We start from the raw sequence: 22,302 nt of genomic DNA on the forward strand, positions 1-22,302 counted from the left end.
AAGTCTTCCAGTCTATAGGAATTATCAAATTTTCTGATGAAAAATATCAAGAAGACCAAGGATAAAAGGAGATTGAGGTCCATAGTTAGAAATGGCAGCTTTCATTTCTTTTTAAAAATTTAATTTGTAAGGCATTAAATTGGACATTATTGCCACCATTTGAAAACTGAGCATTAGGAGCAAAAGAAGCACAAATAATTGGAAACAGATCCAGCTCCTTAAAATTTTTTTTTAAATTAAAAGTATATATAATATATAATAATAGTCATATCCCCAAATATAAAGAATCTCAACATATTAATAAGAAAAGGCAAATAACCCAACCAAAAGTAGCAGAACAAAGAAATGACAATAAACCTATATGTCTAACATCATTACTCACTAGGAAATATGTATATTAATACCAAATTGAGAATCATTACATACACAATACAATGGTTAAAATTTAAAAACACAGAAAATATCAAGAGGTAGTTAATGTATTAAGCAGCTCGAATATTCAACTTCTGTTTGGAGTGTAAATTGGTGGAACCTATGCACCCCTATAACATAACAATTTCCTAGCTGGGGTTATTAATACTATATTAATATTAATAGTTAATATTAATGTGTTTATTTATTGACTATTGAAATACTCATAATATTTTAACAAACAATAAGATATACATATACACTGGTTTTAACATATTAAACAGGTGTTTAGTATAAATTTAAAGTATGTCTGATGTGAACAGGGCTTCAACTTTGCCAAACAAAGGTAAAGATAAGGAAGCCGGGGGGTTGGAGGCACTGGAAAATCCTCTTTTAACAGGGCAGAAGGAAAAGAAACAGGGAAAGCTCGCAAAGGTGAATTAGAAGAATATATCTGTAATATTTGTTGAAGCATTTCCATAATACACTGCATGTCAGAATTTCCCTTAGAAGAAGGAAGAGCTGGCTTTTTCTCTTCTCCCCCTTTTGCTACCCCCCCCCCCATCCTCTGTTATCCTGGCACAAATGGGCTCCATTTCAGATTTATTTTATTTTTATTTTTTCCAAATCCTCAGATATCTTTCCTCCTGTGGCTACATTACCACACTCTGAATCAGTCTCAAGTAACTCTAATGTCTGAGTGATAGAGTCACACAAGGTCCACAATTTTAGAGGCATAATATCCCCTAACTGGAGAGCTCTAAGCAGAGTTTTTACTACCTGTAACCATTCTCTGCGATTCAGCTGCACTTTAGTCTGATACTGAAACCAGTAACAATGTTGTTCAACATGGGCAAACCATCACTTCAAAGTCTTTTTCTTTCACTTTTACTCCTATAGACAGCAACAGTCCTTGAAACAGCCGTAAATATTCTGAGGCCAGAGAGATGGAATTCCCCATAATGAAAGCTTAAGAAGGTTCCCCTTAACAATATCCGGGCCTTACCCGCCCCTAGGGGGTTCCCCTTCTTGTTCTCCCCTACTCACCCGTGCTGACCCTGCTCGCTGCGCCACTTGTTGGGGTCCGTGCCGGGGGTGGTGGAGAATGAAAGAACACACAAAAGACAAAGACACACAGAGAACATGGCGGCCGCGCTCAGAGCCTCCGCCTCACTTTATTTATACTCCATAAACCCCACGTCAGCAGAAAGAATGCAATGCAAAACAAACTTTCTTTTCCCAGATGTAACCTTCTACTCAGTTCTTTGTTTCTATGCTCTTCCTTATCTGCCCGCCTTCTTGGCGCCTACGGGAGTTCATTAAAAGTTCAATTGGAGATACTGTCCTTGAGCCCTATCTATTCTCAGCATACTGCTTTCAAAGGCCCCTGCAGCTCCCTGTGTGCTGAGCCTGTGTCAGGCGTGTGGCGTGTGTCACCTGTGTGGCAGGGGTTTGCGTGACACACAGGGACACACGCTTGGGGAGCTGCAGTGATGGGGTCATAGCCACGCAGCTCAGCCCTCGGCCTGAGGGTCTTGGTGCCCACCCAGCTCTTCCCGAAGCAGCCTCAGGGCAGATCCCAGCTCTGCTTTCTCTCCTCGAGATACCTCATGAAGTAAACTAAGCAAATCGAAAGTAGGAAACAGTTGTGAAATGAGGCCTGGTTTCAGGTGTGTGTGGTCATTTCTCTTTACATGTTTACTTCACATACCCCAAATGATATACTTTCCAGCTGGTATAACAATTAATTACCAGCCATTACTGGTACAAAATTCCAGGAAGGATATTTGAGGAGGGCATAGTCTCAAAAACGTGCTTAATTTTCACAGTTGTGATTTGCATGATAAAGCTGTCAGGACTGTGACCTTCTTTTGTTATCTTATTTTTATTTTTAGACCCTTGGGAGGAAGTTATTTAGTGATTACTTATAATTGTGAAAATAATGTAATGATTACAGAATCTCATTAGAATAAATATTATATTTTCTGTTCCTTATGTCAATGAAATCATCTTAATCCAGGCCGATGTTGGCAGGAATTGTCACGTTTAAAATGGGTAAGATATTTATGTGATGTGACGACCTCCCGTATTGTCTCTGGAACATATCAGAACTTTCATCTCAATTCTCACTTGTTGACACCCTACCCTGTTTTGTAATTATTCGTTTGCATCAGAATTTTGAATCCACGTACCTGAGATGATACTTACGTATGCATGTACGCATGCATGTGTGTGCATGTGTGTATGCGTGTGTATGTGCGTGTCCACGTGTCCATGTGCACGTGTATATGCATGTATGTGTGTGCATGTGTACGTGTGTATATGTATGTGTGTATATGAGTGTACGTGTATGTGCATATGCGTGTGTATGCATGTATGTGCGTATGTGTGCATGCATGTGCGCTCATGCACACACGTGTACATGTGCATGCACGTGTGCACGTGCATACACGTGTATGTGTGTATGTGTATGCACATATGTACACACGTGTGTACATGTATAGGTACGTGTATGCATGTGTATGCATCTGTGTGCACACAGATATACCTTTTCCTTTCATACAGGCTGTTTTGAGTATTGCTGTTAGGCAGTGACAATTTTCTGTTTCCTCAGTCAGAAAATGGGTAGCTCATCATTAATAAAGATGAGCATTCAACATCAGGAATAACTAAATACAAATGAAATTGTCATATTAAATAAATAAATTCCAAAACAAAGGCAATGTTCTGTACTATGTGTTCACATTGAACTTTCTTATAAAAATTGGTGTGAATGTTTCCCACTTATTGGAAATCACATGACTAGTTTAAGCCAAAACGTGGAATATTAATTAATTCTATTTTCAGATCACTTTTGCATATTTATGATTGATCTGTTCTGCTGTTCTGGAAGCTCTGAAAACCACTCTGTCTTACTCTAGCTGATGCCACGGTTGTGAGAATTCAGGGAAACAAGGTGTTTGCCAGTTTAAGTATTTTAGATCTCAAACTGCCTCTTTTCTGCATCATAAACCAGTCTTAAAGAAAGACATAGTGTGACTTGTAGTGGATTATGTCAGTTTTATTTTCTGTGGCTGAATCATCACTCTACGTTGTGAATTAATGTTATTTTTCAGATCGTCTTCATAACACAGGGAGGTTCTCCAGTGTTGAGTGCAGGTTCAGTGAAAGTACTAACACTGTTACTACGGACTTAAACAGACTTGTTTTCTGAGGTGATAACCTTGGAGTCAGGCATTCAGTGTCCGCCCATCTCTTGGTTCCGAGTTCTCGGTCCCCTCCCGCTCTCCTCCCCCTGTACCCTTACTACTGTCTTACCTTCTTTTTGACTCCTAGGCCCTCGGAAGATGGTGTGTTGGGGGCAGGTGCCTGCTGTGAAACTTTGATAACTTTGGGAGAGAACTTTTTCTTTGGAGCAAGACCCCTCTCAATAAACTTTCAGTAGCCTGAGTATCATCTGTTGTGTGAACTATTTGTGGAAAATGTTCAGCATTTTTCCTTGGATTTTGACTGATCTTTCTCCACCTGCCAGTTTCTTCTCAGTTTGCCATGTCTGTACCCTCACCAACCCGTTCCAGCCCTGGTTACGTGTAAAGTATTTGAAGCAGAACTCTGCAGATGAGAGAGTGTGTGTCACCACCCCGAGTTCCCTTCCTGGCCTCTGAGTGTCGGTTGTGTTTTGTTCCGAGGGACGACTCTGAGGCTCCTGGCCCCTGTTTTGGAGCACCCCACAGCAAAGTGGGTGTAAAATGAAAAATGGGTTTATGCTGTATTATTATAATTCATAGAGTAGATGATAAAAATGCTTGAATCTGAACAGCAGCTGAAAATGAGGACATGGTACCAGTTTGAATGTTGGACGACTTTCTTGAAAAAAGCTTTCATCAAATTTAGAAACTGTGCGTGTGCTGTTTTCTATTTCATACTTAGAATCTGTATAGTGTGTGTTGTATGAATGTGTTGTATGAGTGTGTTGTGTTGTATGTGAGTTGCAGGGGTTGTATGTGTGTTGTATGTGCATATTGTGTTGAGTTGCACTTATTGTATGTTTGAGTGTTGTGTGTTGTATGAGTGTGTTGTACGTGTATTTGTGAGTTGCATGCTTTGTATATTGTATGAGTGTTGTGTGTTGTATGTGTGTATGTGTATGTCGTATATGAGTTGCATGTATTGTGTGTGATGTATGAGTGTTGTGTGTTGTATCAGTGTGTTGTACATGTGTTTATGTGTTGCATGTGTTGTGTGTTGTATGAGTGTTGTGTGTTGTGAGTGAATTGTACATGTATTTGTGTTGAGTTGCGTGTGTTGTGTGTATGTTGTATGTGTTATATGTTGTATGAGTGTTGTACGTGCATGCTGTGTTGTGCGTGAGTTGCATGTGTTGTATGTGTTGTATGAGTGTATTGTATGTGTATGTTGTGTTGTGAGTTGCATGTATTGTGTGTACATTGTATGAGTGTTGTGTTGTACGAGTGTGTTGTACGTGCATGTTGTGTTGAACGTGAGTTGCATGTGTTGTACGTGAGCTGTATGAGTGTGTTGTATGTGTATGTTGTGAGTTGCATGTATTGTATGTATGTTGTATGAGTGTTGTGTGTGCATGTTGTGTTGTGAGTTACGTGTGTTGTGTGTTGTATGAGTGTTGTGTGTTGTATGAGTGTGTTGCATGTGCATGTTGTATGTGAGTTGTGTGTTGTGTGTGCTGTATGAGTGCATTGTTCATGCGTGTTGTGTTGTATGTAACTTACGTGTGCTGTATGTGTGTATGAGTGTGTTGTACGCACATGTTGTGTTGTGAGTTGCATGTATTGGTTATGTGTCGTATGAGTGTGTTATAAATGCACATTGTGTTGTGAGTTGCATGTATTGGGTATGTGTTGTATAGGTTGTGTGTGTTTGTGTGCAGTGTGTGTTGTCAGTGTTGTATAAGCCCATTGTACATGCGTGCTGTGTTGTGTTGCATGTGAGTTGCATGTTGTCAGTGTGTACCATGTGAGAGGCGGGGCATCCACATGACTGCTCCTCAGTGAGTCCTGCCTTGCAGCCCCTTCGAGCTTGTATCTTCCCGAGCAGCCTAGAAGCAGCAGCCTGTTTGCCTCTGCCCCTCCCCAGGAGACCTCAGCCAGGTCCTGTGCTCAGCCCCCCGCTGGGCAGTCTGCCTCTCTTGTCTCTCTCTCTTCTCTCTCATCGTCCTCCTGCGCCTCCTCCTTCTCGGGACCTGCATCCTTCCTCTGTGCTTCCTGGCAAGCCACACCTGGGACGTTGGAGTTCAGGCTGTCCTCCAAACCGTTTGCTCCTCTCTGAAGAGCGCCCCCCTTGACTGGCCGTGAGCAGCTGGAGTGGATTGCAGGGAAGGGAGGTGGGTGTTCCTGTAGAGACGCCAGGGTCTTACCTGGGGAGAAGGGAGCCTGCACTGGGCAGGCCGCCCTCCTGAGGAAGGGGATGGGGTGGGAGGAGGCTTTCGTGGACAAGGGGCCCACCTCCTGCCCTCCTTCCCTCTATCCCAGTCTGTTGTGAGGGAGGGCGGGACCCTAGGTGATTTCTATGCAGATCTTCAATTATCCACGCTGTGAAACAAATACTTCTGTTTTTAAGATCAGAGGAAATCTCCTTTGTTTGTCTGCCTTTTATTTTATTTTACGTTATGTTTTTTTGAGAAGGAGTTGCCCAGGCTAGAGTGCGGTGGTGTGATCTTGGCTCACTGCAACCTCCACCTCCCAGGTTCAAGCAATTCTCCTGCTTCAGCCTCCTAGGTAGCTGGGATTACAGGTGCCCGCCACCACATCTGGGTAATTTTTGCATTTTTAGTAGAGATGGGGTTTCACCATGTTGACCAGGCTGGTCTCGAACTCGTGACCTCAAGTGATCCACCCGCCTTGGCCTTCCAAGGGGTTGGGATTACAGGCGTGAGCCACCGTGCCCGGTCTGTCTGCCTCTTAGTTAGAACCTGTGCATTTTATGTTTTACATTTCACTTTTCTGGGTCAGAACAGTAGTGTTTCTTTTTCGTAGTGTTGCGATGAATGTCCTTTACGATTAGGAGACTGGGTTGGCTGCCCACTGGAGAGTGGTATCACTGGGTCAAGGTCACCATCTGCCCCAGCAGCGTCCAGAGTGTTTAGAGTCTTTCCTGGACGTAGACACCCTTTTGTCTGACGTTCAGATAAAACCAATCACTGCATTCAGTTAATCAAAGAGGTCAGAGCTGGGAACCGTTAGTGCACATCCACCTCTCCCGAGGGTGTTCACGCCTCTTCCACGCGGGGCTAGGCTGCTGCTGAGCATGGTTCTGCTGGCTGTGGCTGTGGCCTCTTTCCTCAACCACAGCCATCGCAGGCCTGCCACAGTTTTTATTCTTCTAGAAGAGAATAGGCAACACAAGAGAAGCAAGGTATGTTAGATATGAAACCGTTAAAAATTATTTCCTCAAACATTGTATATATTTTTTGCTCACACCTAATTTGATAGCAATTTTAAAAAGATTAAAATGAAAAAAAAATTCCCCTATATTAAGTCTTTGAAAGGCATCCAACTTAGTTTTCATACAATTATTCACTCTTTGGAGTCATACTTTATTGGTTTCAGTAATGTGTAAGAAATGCACCAGCATAAACAGATTTAGGAGCAAACAGCAGCTTCGTAATTATAGTTCAGCTCGTGGGGCCCAGCTGTGGGGGTGCAGCCTGTGCCTGCCTGTGCACCAATAGGGCTGGTCACCTTGAGCATCTGGGAGTGTCTGGGTAAGTGAGGTCTGGGCAAGGCAGCATCCACACACCTGCGTAGTTCTCACTTTGTCCACGTTATCCGACAATGCCACAAAATTATCAAGTAAGTGTTCTCCAAGCGCATATTCAGTTAGTGTTTGGAAAGTGCATAGGTACCTCATACAGCACCTTTAAGAGGAACTAGGAGCCCAGGAATGAGAGCGGGTGTGAGACCTGTACTCTCTTTGCATAGATAAAATATGCATGTGCATATCTGAGGCCAGAAAGTTAGATTGGGGCCAGAATGTGGAAGTCCTTACCTGTGGGATACTAGGGAACCACTGAGGGTTTCGGAGAGAATCGTGTCTCTGATGTGCGGCATGCCGTGGAGCCGGGGGGTGACAGGGCAGGCTCATGCAGGGCACTCGCCGTGGCCGGAGGAGGAGAGAAGGCAGCCAGTGAGCTGAGCAATTCGGTGCCTGGGTCAGGAGGGGAAGAGGGAGTACAGGAAGGCGGATAAAGCTGCGAGTCTGCACCCCGAGGTCGCCGTTGCGCTTTGCCGGAAATCAGGAGAAGCAAGTGTGGACCTGACTCAGAGATACTTAGAGACACCACTGCAAGCTGCAAGTTTGGAAATACAGGAGGAGGCTTGGGGGAAATCTGGAGCAGGGAGCATTTGGGAGCCTCTTAGGTAGAAGTGCAGGTCAAGTAGCCAGCGTGTGAGGCGTGCATGTCTGGAGAGAGGAGGCCAAAGGAAAGCCCACATTTGGAAATGGAGGAAGGGTTGGAAGACCCAGAGAAGGCCCTGCTTAGAGTCCAGAGAAGAGCTGGATGGCGCAGTTCACGAAAGCCCAGAGCCGAGAGTTTCCAGGAGAAAGTCCCAAGTGTTGCTGAAAACCAGGGGGCAGGACTCCAGTTGGAGCCTGTGAGGGGATCCTGGCGGCCCTGATCCCTGAGAGCAGCCAGAGCCTGGGTGTCATGGTGGAAGTGGGTGGGAAGTGAGTGCAGGAAGCAGGTGGAGATGGTCCTTCAAGGCCTGGTGCTTCACACAGGTAGCCAGCTGTGGACCGAGACACAACTGGAGAGGGGCCTGAACCCAGAGCATCTCCAGGTGGAGGAGGGAGCCAGGAAGGGCAAAGGTATCCGGAAGAAAGGTGGCAGGCATGGAGCCAGGTCCCCAGGGAGGCTGCAGTCTTCTTTCCCTGTTCATGGACTGGTTGTTGGTTATTTTGAGTTCTCAAAGTCGTCCACTCGGTGCGGTCCAGAGAAAGTTCCCAGGGTCTCAAGCCGGAGCAGGCCTTGTGCTTTTCCGAACACTGTGCGTGTTGACTCAGGGTTACCGTCAATGGCTAATTCTAGCGTGTCTTTTGTTGAAGTCTGCAGAAGAGCCTCAACCAGCACCGGCTTTTGAAGAACTTAGAAAACTTGTGTTCTTCTGATTCTGGGATTTTTGCCTGAAATGCCTCGTATATTTTTGGCTAGGTGTTGTTAGCACTTGTGTTACAGCATTTGGAGCTCTGTAGTTTTGTGATGTGCTAGCTGTGAGGATGTTTAAAATTAGATTCCTAGAAATCAGGTTATAGGAGCTCTCGGCCATGCTTCATGGGTTATGTTTTGACCCCTCATAGTGGACCCCGTTGCAGTGGCTATTCTTAGTATTTGTGGAACACCTGACTGGTGATGCTAGGAGAATGTGATTTGTTTTCTTTGTAAGTCTAAAGTCTAATGACCTTGTAGAGTCTTTATACCCATCTCTTATAAATCAGCTTTAATATACTTGAAAATGTCCTCATTGTGCCCTTGAAAAGCAGGCTCACATTTTAAAAGTCATCCTTTTAAAATCCTTTTCTGCAGCCTGTGCCCTTTGTCTGTTTTGTTACCTTCACTGCAACATCATGAAACAGGGACAAGGGCTAGAATCTGTTTCATACACAGAACTTGAAACAGGGACAAGGACTAGAATCTCTGTTTCATACACAGAGCTGAACTGTGCTGAGCGACCTGCTATGCTGACGTCTGTTTCTGTCATGAGAGGGAACCCAGGCCTCTTGACTTTTCCTTTTGTACATTTTCAAAAAGAATATTTTTTCCTCTCTTGGGTCCATTCCATTGTGGGATTCTCTCCTAAGGCTGTTTCTTTGCGTTCCATTTTGACAAGTATGATTTAGTTTCCGAGATGATGAAAGGGCAGTGAAAAGGCCTGGGAAAGAGAAAGCAGGAAGAGAAGGAATTATCTCATGATTTCAGTCAGAAGGAAATCACTCAGACAGAAACGCTATTCCAAGTGGGTCAGATCCCAGGAAGTGGGATTGAATAAGTGACATGGTATCGCACAACTCTGTTTTACATTCTTGCTGTTGCCAGGGGTAACGAAAAGAACGAGTATATTCATTCCGAGGTCAAATATATATCTTTGCTGACTCTGACTATAATTAGCAGAATTCGTTCAGTTCAAGTTTGAGAATACCTTTACAGAAGAGGGTCTTCGTGCCCATGTGCCTATTTCTATTTATATGTTCACACGTATTGGAGTATAAATGTGTGTGTGCTGTGTGTGAGACCTCATTATTTGAAACAAGAAATGTGCAGTAGAGCTTATTAATTACGGGAAGGTACATTTGGGGGATAAACCACTTTGTTTAGAATTGAATAATGGGGTCTTTGAGGGATGTATATAAGTATGTGTGTTTGCATTTATGTGTATGAAAGTGTATATTGCATGTATATGTGTTGTGCATGTATGTGTGCCTTTGCGTGTAATGTACATGTGCATGCATGTGTATATGTGTGCATGTGTATTTGTGTTGCATGTATGTGTGTGCATGTGTTACATGTTTAGGCACGACTGCACATATGTGCAAGTAGGCATGAATGGATGCTCATGTGTATATAGTTATACATGTATATTTGTGCATGTTACGTCTACGCATTTACATATGTATGTGTGTCAGAATGTGTACGTATATGCATGTGTGTTTGAGTGTTGTGTGTATGCTTGTGCGTGTGTGTTTGAGTGTTGTATGTTTGTGCGTGTGTGTTTGAGTGTTGTGTGTATGTGTATGCATGTGTTATGTGGTGGTATTATGTGATTATGTGAATGTGTGTGCATGTGTGAATGTATGTATTGCATGTAGGTGTGCGTGTCCATGTGTATGTGTGTGTGTGATATGTGTCTGTGCATGCATGCATGTGCACATTTGATTTGTGAATCCTCTCTGGGAGGGGCATGTTCCTGGAGACAGTGCATGGGATCCTCCGCTGTCCTCTCAGGGAGAGAGACATTATGAAAGTTCGAGCTAGCGGGTCAATGGTATTTGCCAGGAGGTCTGGCTTATGATTGGTATTTCTAGTTGCAGACATGCAGGTTGAGCTTTGCTGGACTCAGAGGAGGGTCATTGACTCTGCCCACTGAATGATACCAGCGTCTCTGCTGCTTCCTTTTTGTGCCGGCTTCCCAGAGCTGAGACAGCTGCTCTCAGACGCATTGTACTTTTCTCTCCATAAAAATCTGCAGCATTTGTTAGCAGTCCAATAGCAGACCGAGTGGCAGGTCCAAGGGCAGGTCCAGCGTCAGGTCCAGCATCAGGTCCAGCGGTAGGTCCAGCATCAGGTCCAGGAAGAGGTCCAGCGGCAGGTCCAGTGTCAGGTCCAGCGGCAGGTTCAGCCAACTTTCCACATGGCCCATGTGAAAATGTACCCTCTCCCTTCCATTTTTTAAAGCAGTAGTTATTAGTAGAGCCTACTGCCATTTCTCCTTGAGCTCCTCACAGTGGATGGTAAGCATTTGCTTTATTAAAGCAAAGTTCCGTGCTCTTTGTGCTAAGTCTCCTCTGCCTTTCTGTGAGAGGCTAGAATTGGGATTGACCCTCAGCTGTGCCAGAGCCTTGGTACCTGTCTCAGTTCTGGAATCTACTCTGTGCTTGTTGCCTTCCATCCACCGACAGCCGTCTGTCTTCCTGTCACTCCTTCAACACGGAGTCCAGCAGAGTGCACACAAGTGAGCCTGTGTGAATGCTGGTTTTGTAGGATCTTATCGGGACCTTAGTCATCTTTTCACTAGGAAACCAGACACTGCAAAGGACTTAAAGAAAAGCCCAAAGAAGCCGTATCAGTAGAATCATAGAGACAGAATCCTACAACCATAGGAAATGGCATTGATTATCATGAAATGTGCATTTATGTGAGGCATAGTAAAACATCACATTTCTTACTGGGTAAGAGCTTGGAAAAGAGATTATGAAAGTATAACTGACTCTACTCTTGTATCGTAGAACATGGTAAAATGATGCAAGGTATTGTATAGAATGGAACAAACAGAATAGAATTATATAGAGTAGCGCAGAATAGAACAAATAGCATAATGTTATATAGGGTAGCATAGAATAGAAGAAACAGTGTAACATTATGTAGTATAGTATACAATAGGAAAAATCGTATTACATGGTCTAGAATAGAACAAGTGGGATAGTATTGTAGAGTATTCAGTTGAACTAATGACGTAGTATTGCATAGCATAATACAATCTAGATTAGAACACACAGCATAGTATTAATATTACGTAGTGTGGTGTGGAATAGTAGAGTCGCATGGCACAGAACAGAGAGGATAGTGTTCTGTAGCACTGATGCAGGAGTTTTGCTCTTTAGCTCAGCTGGGTCCAGGTTCTTGTCTAATGACCAGGAAGAAACAGGCACGGGGACATCGAAGAGTGAGTGCAGTGGAACTCGTTAAGCTAAAAGTTAAGCTCTCAGCGAAAAGAGGGGTCCTGAGAGCAGATTGTTGGTCGCCCCCTTCCCAGTTGACTACAAGGGCTTTTATATAGAAGCTGATGGGGCTGGGCTCGCTGTCTAAGGAGCAAATATTCACCCCATTCCCTCGTGTGCATGGGGACCCTTAGTCTGCTGTGAGCATGTTTAGGCGAGCCCCCCGTGCAAGTCCCCCTATCTGCACAAAACATGGACTGGAGGCTCTCTGGGACCCTTCCCTTACTGTCTGCCTAAAGCAAGCTGGCTAACTCCTTTCTGTATAGAAGAAAATAGAATAGAATAGAATAGAACAGATAGTACAGTATTTTATAGTATGGAATGAAGCTGTAGTATTCTATCATAGAGAATGGAATAGTATAGAATAGAACAAACAGATCGCACTAGTGTAGTATAGAATAGTAGCCTCATGCAGCACGGAGCAGTGTTGTGCTCCCTATGTACAGAGTGTAACCACCAGGAGAGCGTTCTTCAGTGGGGCGTCACTGGCCCTTCATATTTCTTTGGTTCTGCGGAAATGAGGAGAGGGAGTTAAGAGAGGGGGAGGAGGTTGGCTTTCTTACTTTTAAGGCGCTCATTACTTCTTGGGGATCATTTGATGGTCCCCTTTGGTAGTATTCTGTGAAGCAGTCTCTGTACTCTGTGTAGGGTGAAATGTGGGGCAGTCTGTGGACTCTGTGTAGGGTGAAATGTGGGGCAGTCTGTGGACTCTGTGTAGGGTGAAATGTGGAGCAGTCTGTGGACTCTGTGTAGGGTGAAACATGAAGCAGTTGAGAAAGGATGAAGTCAGAAGTAGCTCAGCAGAGATGCACCAACTCTTACCTGGGAGACTGTGGAGCAGTCTGTGGACTCTGTGTAGGGTGAAATCAGGTGTTTTATGTAAATAGTTGTCTCATGCCTGGCACATGGCAGAGCCTCCGTGGATCTTGCCGTCATGAACCCTCTGATAACTTCTCTACAGTGCCCTCCACACTATAAATACCACCCATTGTGGGAAGTCCGGGCCTTTTCAAAGGCTGGGTTTCATTTTAACAAAATTGGAATGCCCTGCATATTTGGAATGGCCAGATCATCCTGCACTTTTGACTTCACCTGTCCAGCTAGGTACACCTCCCTGCGTGCTGCCAAGGTTTACGGTGGAATTCCCTGACGCCACTACCCTCACTGCCTGCACCTGAATCTGCTGTGGGGTCATTTCCTTATTGGACTTGTCTGGGGACCTCCTGAGGGGTGGATGGGTGAGGACTGGGTTATCTGGGGAAGGTGTTCATGGCATTCCTGTTTGCAGTCTGTGTCTCTGTTGGAAGAGATGCTTTTAGCACATCCGTTAATCCAGACGTGATTAGCAAGGAGTGTCTCTCCCAGGTAAGAGTTGGTGCATCTCTGCTGAGCTACTTCTGACTTCATCCTTTTTTAAGTCTGTTACAAAGAGAACTTTGGTTTCTCAAGGTTTAAGAATTAATGTCAAAGAGCAATTTAGTGTTCTTTTTGAGTCACCAGCCTTGCTGTGGATGATCCATGAGTCCTTGGTGGTTAGGGCCACAGCACAATCGGTGGGCCGTCTGTTCCCCACCCTGGTGGATACTTTCTCACCCAAAGAAATGTATTCTGTTAACATGTCTCAATTAGAATATTTTAGTAGGAGACAGAGTTATGGCTCTTGTTTTAATTTGTAATAGATGATTACTGTAGCAGGGTCAAGGTTGAGACTTGCAGTGTAGCTCATGGAAAACATTGATTAGAAACACCCAAAATATATCACCAGCTTTGTTGCTGCAGCTCCAAGGGACTAGGAATGCATATATATTTTTTCTTTTGTTATTATTTATTATTTTTATTTTTGAGACAGAGTCTTGCTCTGTCACCCAGGCTGGATTGCAGTGGCATAATTTCAGTTCACTGTAACCTCTGCTTCCAGGGTTCAAGAGAATCTTGTGTCTCAGCCTCCCAAGTAGCTGGGATTACATGTGCCTGCCACCATGCCCAGCTAATTTTTGTATTTTTAGTAGAGACAGGGGTCTCACCGTGTTGGCCAGGCTGGTCTTGAACTCCTGACCTCAAGTGATCTGCCAACCTTGGCCTCCCAAAGTGCTTACATTACACACATGAGCCACTGTGCCTGGCCACCATGATCATTTTAAATGTGGCACTGAATATCTGCCTTTTTTTTTTTTTTTTTTTTAAGAAGTGCAAATGTTACCTCTCACACCTCTATTCTGTTGCTGGCCTGGGCTGGCCAGCAGGGTTCCCAGGCTCGAGGCCATGTCTGAAGTGTTGTTGGACAGTGTGGATCTGTGACCCCTTGGTCTTTGGGGACGTGGGGCACCCCGAGACACCCACAGTCTTTCGAGGGCTTACGGCTCTGTGTGTGGCTGCTATGAGGCAGCTTTCGGTGGGGAGGAAGGAGAGCAGAGCTCATCTGTCCTGGTGCGGAAAATGCCCAAGAAACTAAAGAAATGGTACAAAAAAACATTATCTGCCCTGGTGCCATTTCTGTTAAAAAAAAGAAAAAATTCACTCTGAATGTGGCTCTGTGCTTGAGGAGGATAGAAAATACCTGGAAAGGCGCAGAAAGTGTTCTTATGGGGTCAGCGCTGGGAAGTGGGATGGGAGGCTTGGGAGTGTGTGCAAAGGAGGACGTGGCGTACTTTATTCTTGTTTATTTGGTAGAGCAAGTGATGAAAGTGAAGCTTGAGTGATCAGAGCAGCTCGGCCTGGCCATGGGTAGATCCCAGCATGTCCCGCCTCCCGCCTCCAGCTGCAGCTGTTTCTCAGTCACAGATGAGACAGGTGGCCTGAGGCTGTGGGCCGAGGAGGGGCAGCTCGGTGTCCTGAGCACCTGACTGTCCAGGCTGCTCTTGGGCCAGCCTGAGGGAAGGGGCGGAGGAGAGCTGGGAGGGTGCACAGTGCGTCCTCCTCCCCCGCCCTGGGACTGAGGTAAGCCCAGGCTGCTGTCAGGATGGAGGAAGATGCCCTCAGGACGGAGGAAGAGGCCGATGGAGTTTGGTCAGCAGCCAGTGTTGTCTTTCCCACAGGGCTTACGCAGTGCGCCAACTCGCAGGAAAACACTCTGCTTTAGTTTTTAAATTTTGCTCATTCTCTTTATCGAGCTGGTCATGATAAGATTTGGATATTGTTGGTAGGAATCAGTGTCAATTGCATACAGTTGACTCTTGTCCAACACAAGCTTGAGCTTTGCGGGTCAACTTATAGGTGGATTTTTTCAACCAAACTCAGGGAGAAAATACAGTGTTCTGCCACGTGAAACGCATGTTGGCGGGCTGATTCTTTGTACACGCAGAAAATACAGCGTTCCTGCCATGTGAAACGCGTGTCGGAGGGCCGACTCTTTGTACACGCAGGTTCGGCAGGTCCACCTGTGGGGCTTGAATGTGCCTGGATTTGGTGTCCATGGGGTCCTGGAACCGACTCCCTGAGTCCAGCGAGGCTGGCCCCGGGATCGACTCCTTGAGGACAGCGAGGCTGGCCCCGGGACCGGCTCCCTGAGGACAGCGAGGCTGTTTCTAGTAGCAGGTGGTTTATTTTGTGTTTTCCCCCTGGCTCCACACCCCGTTCTCAGAGACACGGCTGTCACAGGGGGACCAGCTGGGGCAGGGGAAGAATGGAGGGCACCTGGTAGAAGTGGCCGTGGACTCTCTTAGGAACGATAACCGTGACACCTACCGTAGACGAAGATGTTGTTGGTCTGCACTCTTCTCGTGTTGGTCTGGGGCATACAGTGGCCGTGGGCTGGTGTGGTCCACAGCCCCGGGCTCCGTGGTCCCTGACCCTGAAATCCCATCCGGTCCTGTGTCACCTTGGGCCAGCTGTCTCCTGAGGGGAAGGGAACAGGGAACAGCCCTCCCCGCATGGCCTCCCCAGCACCACCCACCCCCAGGACCTCCAGTGTTGACCCTGCTGGGGGCTCCTCTCTCCTGGGGGGACCTTGTCCCAACAAGAGGACTCCATGGGCTGCAGGAGGTGTCGAGCTATTTTCTCTCCTGGAACTGGGTTGCTGGCAGCTCCCAGATGCAGGAGGAAAGGCTCAGAAGTGCCTTCATAATAAGGAGTTGTTGACGTGAACTTTGGACAGCAAACACTGCTTACATTTCCTTTTCCATTTTGATGCGTTAATGGTGTGCGGCAACACCGTGACACACGGGGATGCAGGTGATGGGTGACCCCCCCGCAAGGGGGCCATGCACCTGTTTGATAAGAAGGCATGCTTCTCTTACTGCAAATAAAAACTTTTAATGGTTTTCTGCCAGAAAGACCCTGTCTTTATGTAGGATACATAGCGGATCATTTGGCAAGGGATTGGGGATTTGGGGTTAAACTAAAAACAAATTAATTTCATTTTGTAGCACTCTGAACGCATTTGAGTTAATTATTCATTGAGAATTTGAATAGCACACACTGTTCTGACTTCCATTTTCCCCCTAATGAACGGCATTTGCTGTAACATGACAAAACCCTTAGTCTTAGAATTACTGGGTAATGTGGAAAAAGTCAAAGTTGGTTCTCTGTTGTTTTGCTTTAAGGAAATTATATTACTTTGCAGCCACTTAGTTTTCTCCTTTCCAGTAAGAAAAATTGCTTTCTTATTACCTGAAAATTCGTGAAGGTCAAGGGGACACAGGCTGCAGTGCATTAAAAGCCACCATCAAATGTGGACGTGGACCGAGTTTTCCCCTGTTCTCTCCCACCATCAAATGTGGACGTGGACTCAGTTTCCCCCTGGTCTCGCCCATCATCAAATGTGGACGTTGACCCAGTTTCCCCGTGTTCTCGCCCATCATCAAACGTGGATGTGGACCCTGTTTCCCCCGTTCTCTCCCACCATCAAATGTGGACGTGGACCCAGCTTCCCCCTGTTCTTGCTAACCATCAAATGTGGACTTGGACACACTTTCCCTCTGTTCTTGCCCACCATCAAATGTGGGCACGGATTCAGTTTCCCTCTGTTCTTGCCCACCATCAAATATAGATGTGGACCTAGTTACCTTCTGTTCTCACCCACCATCAAATGTGGGTGTGGGCCCAATTTCCTTCTGTTCTTGCCCACCATCAAATGTGGACATGGACTCAGTTTCCCTCTGTTCGTGCCTACCTTGCCACCATGGCTCATTTCACAATCACTCAGGAAAGGAAGAAACATTATTTTTAATAGGCATAAAGGCAGTTGTTTTTAACCTAAGGAACAGGACATAATTCCAGCAATGGAAATGACCAGCCGAGTGGGTCTGTGTGAGGTTTGGAAGAAAAAAAGTATTTTAAGTTCCCCTCTCTGTGTGTGCCCACCTCCCCCAGTTGAGAGTCACAGATTTAATTACTTTAATTTTGAGCTTAAAATGATTTGACAACCTAACAAAAACTACTACAGTCCTATAAAATTCTACTGTGTGTTTGGTTTTTCAGTTGCTTTTCTGAATATGGTAAATGAATGCATTATGAGTTGTTATTTTAGTAATTGCTGTAAAAATTAATGTATGTTATAACCAAGTGTTATAAAGTTAATTTAGCACCAAAGGAAAGCTAAAGCTGCATTGATTTCCCAGTGTAGTTGTGCATAACAACGGCTCCATGAGGCAGGCGCTGTGACCCTGCAGTCTGGTGGGAGCAGGTGCCACCTGGCTGGTGCGTTCGCTGCCCGTCCCCTCTTGCTGCCAGGCAGCTTTGCAGTTTCCAGGCTATGCGGGAGTTGAGGCCGGTGGTCAGTAAGAGACGGTGGGGAGTTGGGTGGTGCAGGTTGACGTGGGGTGGAAGGAGGCGTGGAGAGCCTGGGGAAGCCTGGACAGCAGCTCCGGTACCTGCACAGGGGAACAGGGTGCAGCGGCACGGGACAGTGAGTAGCTCCCGGAAACAGCCCTTGGGGTTTCTATAGACGAGTCTGTCTTCAGCTCTGCACCCCTTTCCTGCTGAGTCCGGGTGGAGAGTGGAGGCGTCGAGCGCTTGTTTCTCCAGGTGAGGGCCCATCGGACACAGCCAGTGTTTCCTGGAGTCCCCTCACCTGGGAACGTGCCCCTGCTCTTTTCAGAACAAAACAAATCTTAGTTAAACTTGACACATCACCTTTCCAGAAGGTGTTTAAGTCTGTATGCCTGTTAAGTCACCTAACTTTAAAGAGTAATGATACAATATGCTTCTTTTTAGGGGAGAAAACCTAGCTGATTTAAAAGATAAAATCAGAGGTTGGGGTCGCAGCATTTTGGAGGAGACTTGGTTTATGTCCTAGTGGGCAGCAGTGTTTCCTCAACTATGGTGTTTGCTCTATTATTACATTACAGAGGTGACACTTCAAACATAAGGAAATGGAAGTCAAAACAGCCCCCCCCCCCCATTCAGAGATAAACGTTATCAACATATTCATGCACTTCCTTCTGCTGTTTTTGCTCTTCACTTTTTATTTTAAGGCCACGTTCGTAGGATGGATATATAATTGTTTATGGTGACTTTAAAAGCACCTTTCTTGCTAAAAGGAGTATTTTTTCAGTCTGGAAAATTTAGACAACATGTTTTGTTTAAAACTTAATTATAATACCACCGTGAAGTCATCAATGTTTTTATACATTTTCTTGGTCTCTTTATGGACTTAATAGATACAATTTAACAAATTGGAAATAACGTAATTTTATGCATAAAATGTTTCTTGGCATTAGAGATGGAGCAGAGAGGAGGCACAGGGCTTCCCGCTGGCTGAGGTCCTCCCAGGGTGTGACCAGCAGCCTCCCAAGTTTAGGGTCTGCACGGAGTAAGATTTCTAAATTGCCTTACACCACAACCCCTGCAGCCACGCATCCCTTTGATAAGGGGGTGTACTCTGATAGATTTTTCAAGACAAGAGTTTGCTGGATCTGAGGCTGTTTCAGCTGCTTCTGGAGACGGCAGCTCTGGGACGTTTGTGCCAGCTCTCCCTCAAGACCCCACGGATGCCACATCCTCATCTTTTGGAACCCAGTGTTGTAGAGGAGAAGTCTGAAGCCAGTTTGATTTTTGCTTCTTGGTAGGAAACTGATGTTTTCAGGCTTTTCCCCTTTATTTCCATAATGAAGATGATGTCCCACCTCATCCAGAGGTGTGTTTGTTACCTTGTCGGGAATGTCCAGCCCTTATGTGCCCCTTCAGGTCCTCGGTCCCTTTCTCAACTTCCTCGCAATCCTCCCCATCTCATCCATCTTCACTGTATGTAATTCTGTTATTTTTTTCATTTTTGTGCTCACTTTCCCATGCGACTTTTGTTCTTGTTTCACAGATGCCCGTGCCAAACTTTATGTCTGGGGCTCGAGGGTCGTGTTTTATTCTGTCTGCCTCTGCATGTACTTTTGAGAAGTGGGGTTGGAGGTTGCCCCCCAGGTGCTGTTTCAGCTGGACCTGCCCAGACTCTGTGAATTGGGGGCGTCGGGCAAAGCCCATGTGGCTCTATGGTGGGCCGTGTTGCTGAACTGTACATCTGAGGTTTGGGGGCCGTGTTTCATTCTGTCTGCCTCTGCATGTACTTTTGAGAAGTGAGGGTGGGGGTTGCCCCCTGGGTGTTTCAGCTGCACCTGCCCAGACTCCCTCAAGTGGGAACGTCGGGCAGAACCCGTGTGGCTCCACGGTGGGCTCTAGTGCTGACAGAGCAAGAAGCCGCACTCCCAGGACGTGCTTGCAGCTGTGGGCAGGACTGGGATTGTGACAGGATCATTTCCTTCTCTAAAATACATCTCAACTGTTATCCAGAGGGTTGGCTGCAGGCTTTCAACAGCTTCACTCTTCTTAGTGACCAGGAGACAATTCACTAAACAGAGTTGCCGTCAGGGTTTAATTAGGAATTTCTGCGAGTGGCTGGCGGTACAGCTCCCTCTGCAAGCCTCCTGCAGCCTCCCCGTCCCCACTCTTGGGCCCAGCCACCTGCATTGGTCTGTGGAGGCTGCACATTCTCTGTTCTCCTAAGGGGCTCCTGGACTTCGGGACAGCCTTGGTAAGTTGATGTGTAACTCCCAGTCTCTTCTCTCTTTAAGTAAGTACGTTCAGGAACCCTGATCTTCTAAATTGTTTCATCTTTGTAAAACAGCCACAGTTTCCTAAGCCACCTTGTGTCTGAATGTGAATCACTTGTTATTTTTCACTGCAGAATGAACAGAACTGGAATCATAAGATTTAGAAGGTGATGAAAAGACAGAGGTTAGCGTATTCCATTTTCTCACCTTTTCCTTACACTTTTTCCTTAAATGCACCCCTCGTATGTCTGTGAAGTTCTTCCCAATTCTGTAAAGTCACTCCATCCTCAAGTGGAACATTTGTGAACAGTAACAAGTATTGATGTGTACACCTCTGCAACCCCGCTGGAATTAATGCTTTTTATTTATGAATGGATGGTCATCAGATGGCCAGAGGGATTCCCTGTGAATTGCGGGGGTCCTCATGCCTGCTTGTGAGTGACATGCACATGGCGAGGGCTAGGGAATCTGAGTCTCTGTGATTCGAGTAGTGACATCGTTTAGGCAAGGCAGGTGGATGACTCTTTGAGCTTGGCATGCTCCTGGGTGGCACAGCACAGCTGACATGGAGTGGGGCAAGGGCTTGTTCCACGAGTTTCTGTGTTGTTGTTGTTGTTGTTGTTGTTGTTGTTGTTATTTTTTTTGAGATGGAGTCTCTCTCTGTCACTCAGGCTGGAGTGCAGTGGCGCGATCCAGGCTCACTGAAAGCTCCACCTCCCGTGTTCACACCATTCTCCTGCCTCAGCCTCCCGAGTAGCTGGGACTACAGGTGCCCACACCACACCCTGCTAAATTTTTTGTATTTTTAGTAGAGACGAGGTTTCACAGTGTTAACCAGGATGGTCTCGATCTCCTGACATTGTGATCCACCCGCCTTGGCCTCCTGAAGTGCTGGGATTGCAGGCGTGAGCCACCGTGCCTGGCCTGTTTTTGTTTTTTTGAGATGGAGTCTTGCTCTGTCATCCAGATTGAAGTGCAGTGTCATGATCTAGGCTCACTGCAACCTCCACTCACTGCAACCTCTGCCTTTCAGTTCGAACAATTCTCTTGCCTCAGCCCCCCTAGTAGCTGGGATTACAGGCATGTGCCACCATGCCTGGCTGATTTTTGTATTTTTAGTAGAGACAGGATTTTGCCATGTTGGTCGGCTGGTCTTAAACTGTTGGCCCCATGTGATCCACCCGCCTTGGCCTCCCAAAGTGCTGAGATTACAGGCATGGGCCACTGCACCCGGCCCTGTGTTTGACTCTTAAATCTTCTTTTTCTTTTTAATATTTCTGTTTCTGGACGGCCACTCAGTGGATATGGAGGAAGAGTTCACAGATGTCCGTATTACATTTCTTACTTAAATTAGCCTCCCTTGAACACTGCTATAGGGTACAGATGCATGAAGGGCTGAAAGGGTGGTTGCGTCCCAGTAAGTGTGAGCGTGGAGCTGGTCTGTGAGACCCCGGTGCCAGTGAAGGCACCCGTGTGAGATGGCCTGGGATGGGGGTGTTCAGAGCCCTGACCGTGGCACACACCCTTCAGCTTTGATGTTTCAGGCCATTGCTCTGGTCATCAGTGAGCAGAAGGTCTAACAGCAGTGATATTTATCACTAGCTGTGTTGGCCAGTGTGTTAGGAGGGTGAACCTGTTTGACTTAAGCTGTTTGACGGGTTTGCATTTAAATAGAAAACTGGTGACCTGGTGCCTGGACGCTTGCTCTGTGACTTGCCCTACGTGGCTTCTCCCTCTGGTATGCGTTAGATGAGATGGGCGTGTTTAGGGTGGTGTGGCCCTAGACTAGAAATGCAAACCCTGCCTCACCCCAGATCTGCCCCACCCCAGTGTGACTTTTGGAGGTGGAGGCCCAGCATCCTTCACCTGCCCTCCAGGGTGATGCTGAGGATGCTGAGGTTTCAGAGCGCTGCTTTGTTGGCACTCCAGCAAGTCCTGCTTAAAGAGGCCAGGATCTGAAATGGCAGGTTACCAAATTGTATAGCAGAAAAATAGAAACGTTTCCTTAGAATGGGCGTAGGAAGAAAAATGATTTCCTTCACCATATCTGGAAAAGATTTCAAATTAGCAGGCACTATTTGGAATTATTAGTGGTCTCCTGTATTTCTTATCTTTTTTTTGTTTTTTGGTTTTTCTTTATTTTGATACAGGGTCTCACCCTGATGCCCAGGCTGGAGTGCAGTGGTGCAATCTTGGCTCCCTGCAACCTCTGCCTCCTGGACTCAGGTGATCGTCTCACCTCAGCCCCCTGAGTATCTGGGACTACAGGCACGATACCATACCTGGCTATTTTTTTTTTTTTTTTGTAGAGACGAGTCTTGCTATGTTGCCCAGGGTGGTCTCAAATTCAAGCATTTGTCCTGCCTCAGTCTCCCAAAATGCTTCTGTACCCCTGACCCAACAAGGAAGGACAAGAGGCGTGAGCCACACTCCTGGCCTCCTGTCT

The sequence above is a fragment of the Macaca mulatta genome, chromosome 12 (assembly GCF_049350105.2).
Source record: "Macaca mulatta isolate MMU2019108-1 chromosome 12, T2T-MMU8v2.0, whole genome shotgun sequence".
In the NCBI taxonomy this organism is placed as follows: Eukaryota; Metazoa; Chordata; class Mammalia; order Primates; family Cercopithecidae; genus Macaca; species Macaca mulatta.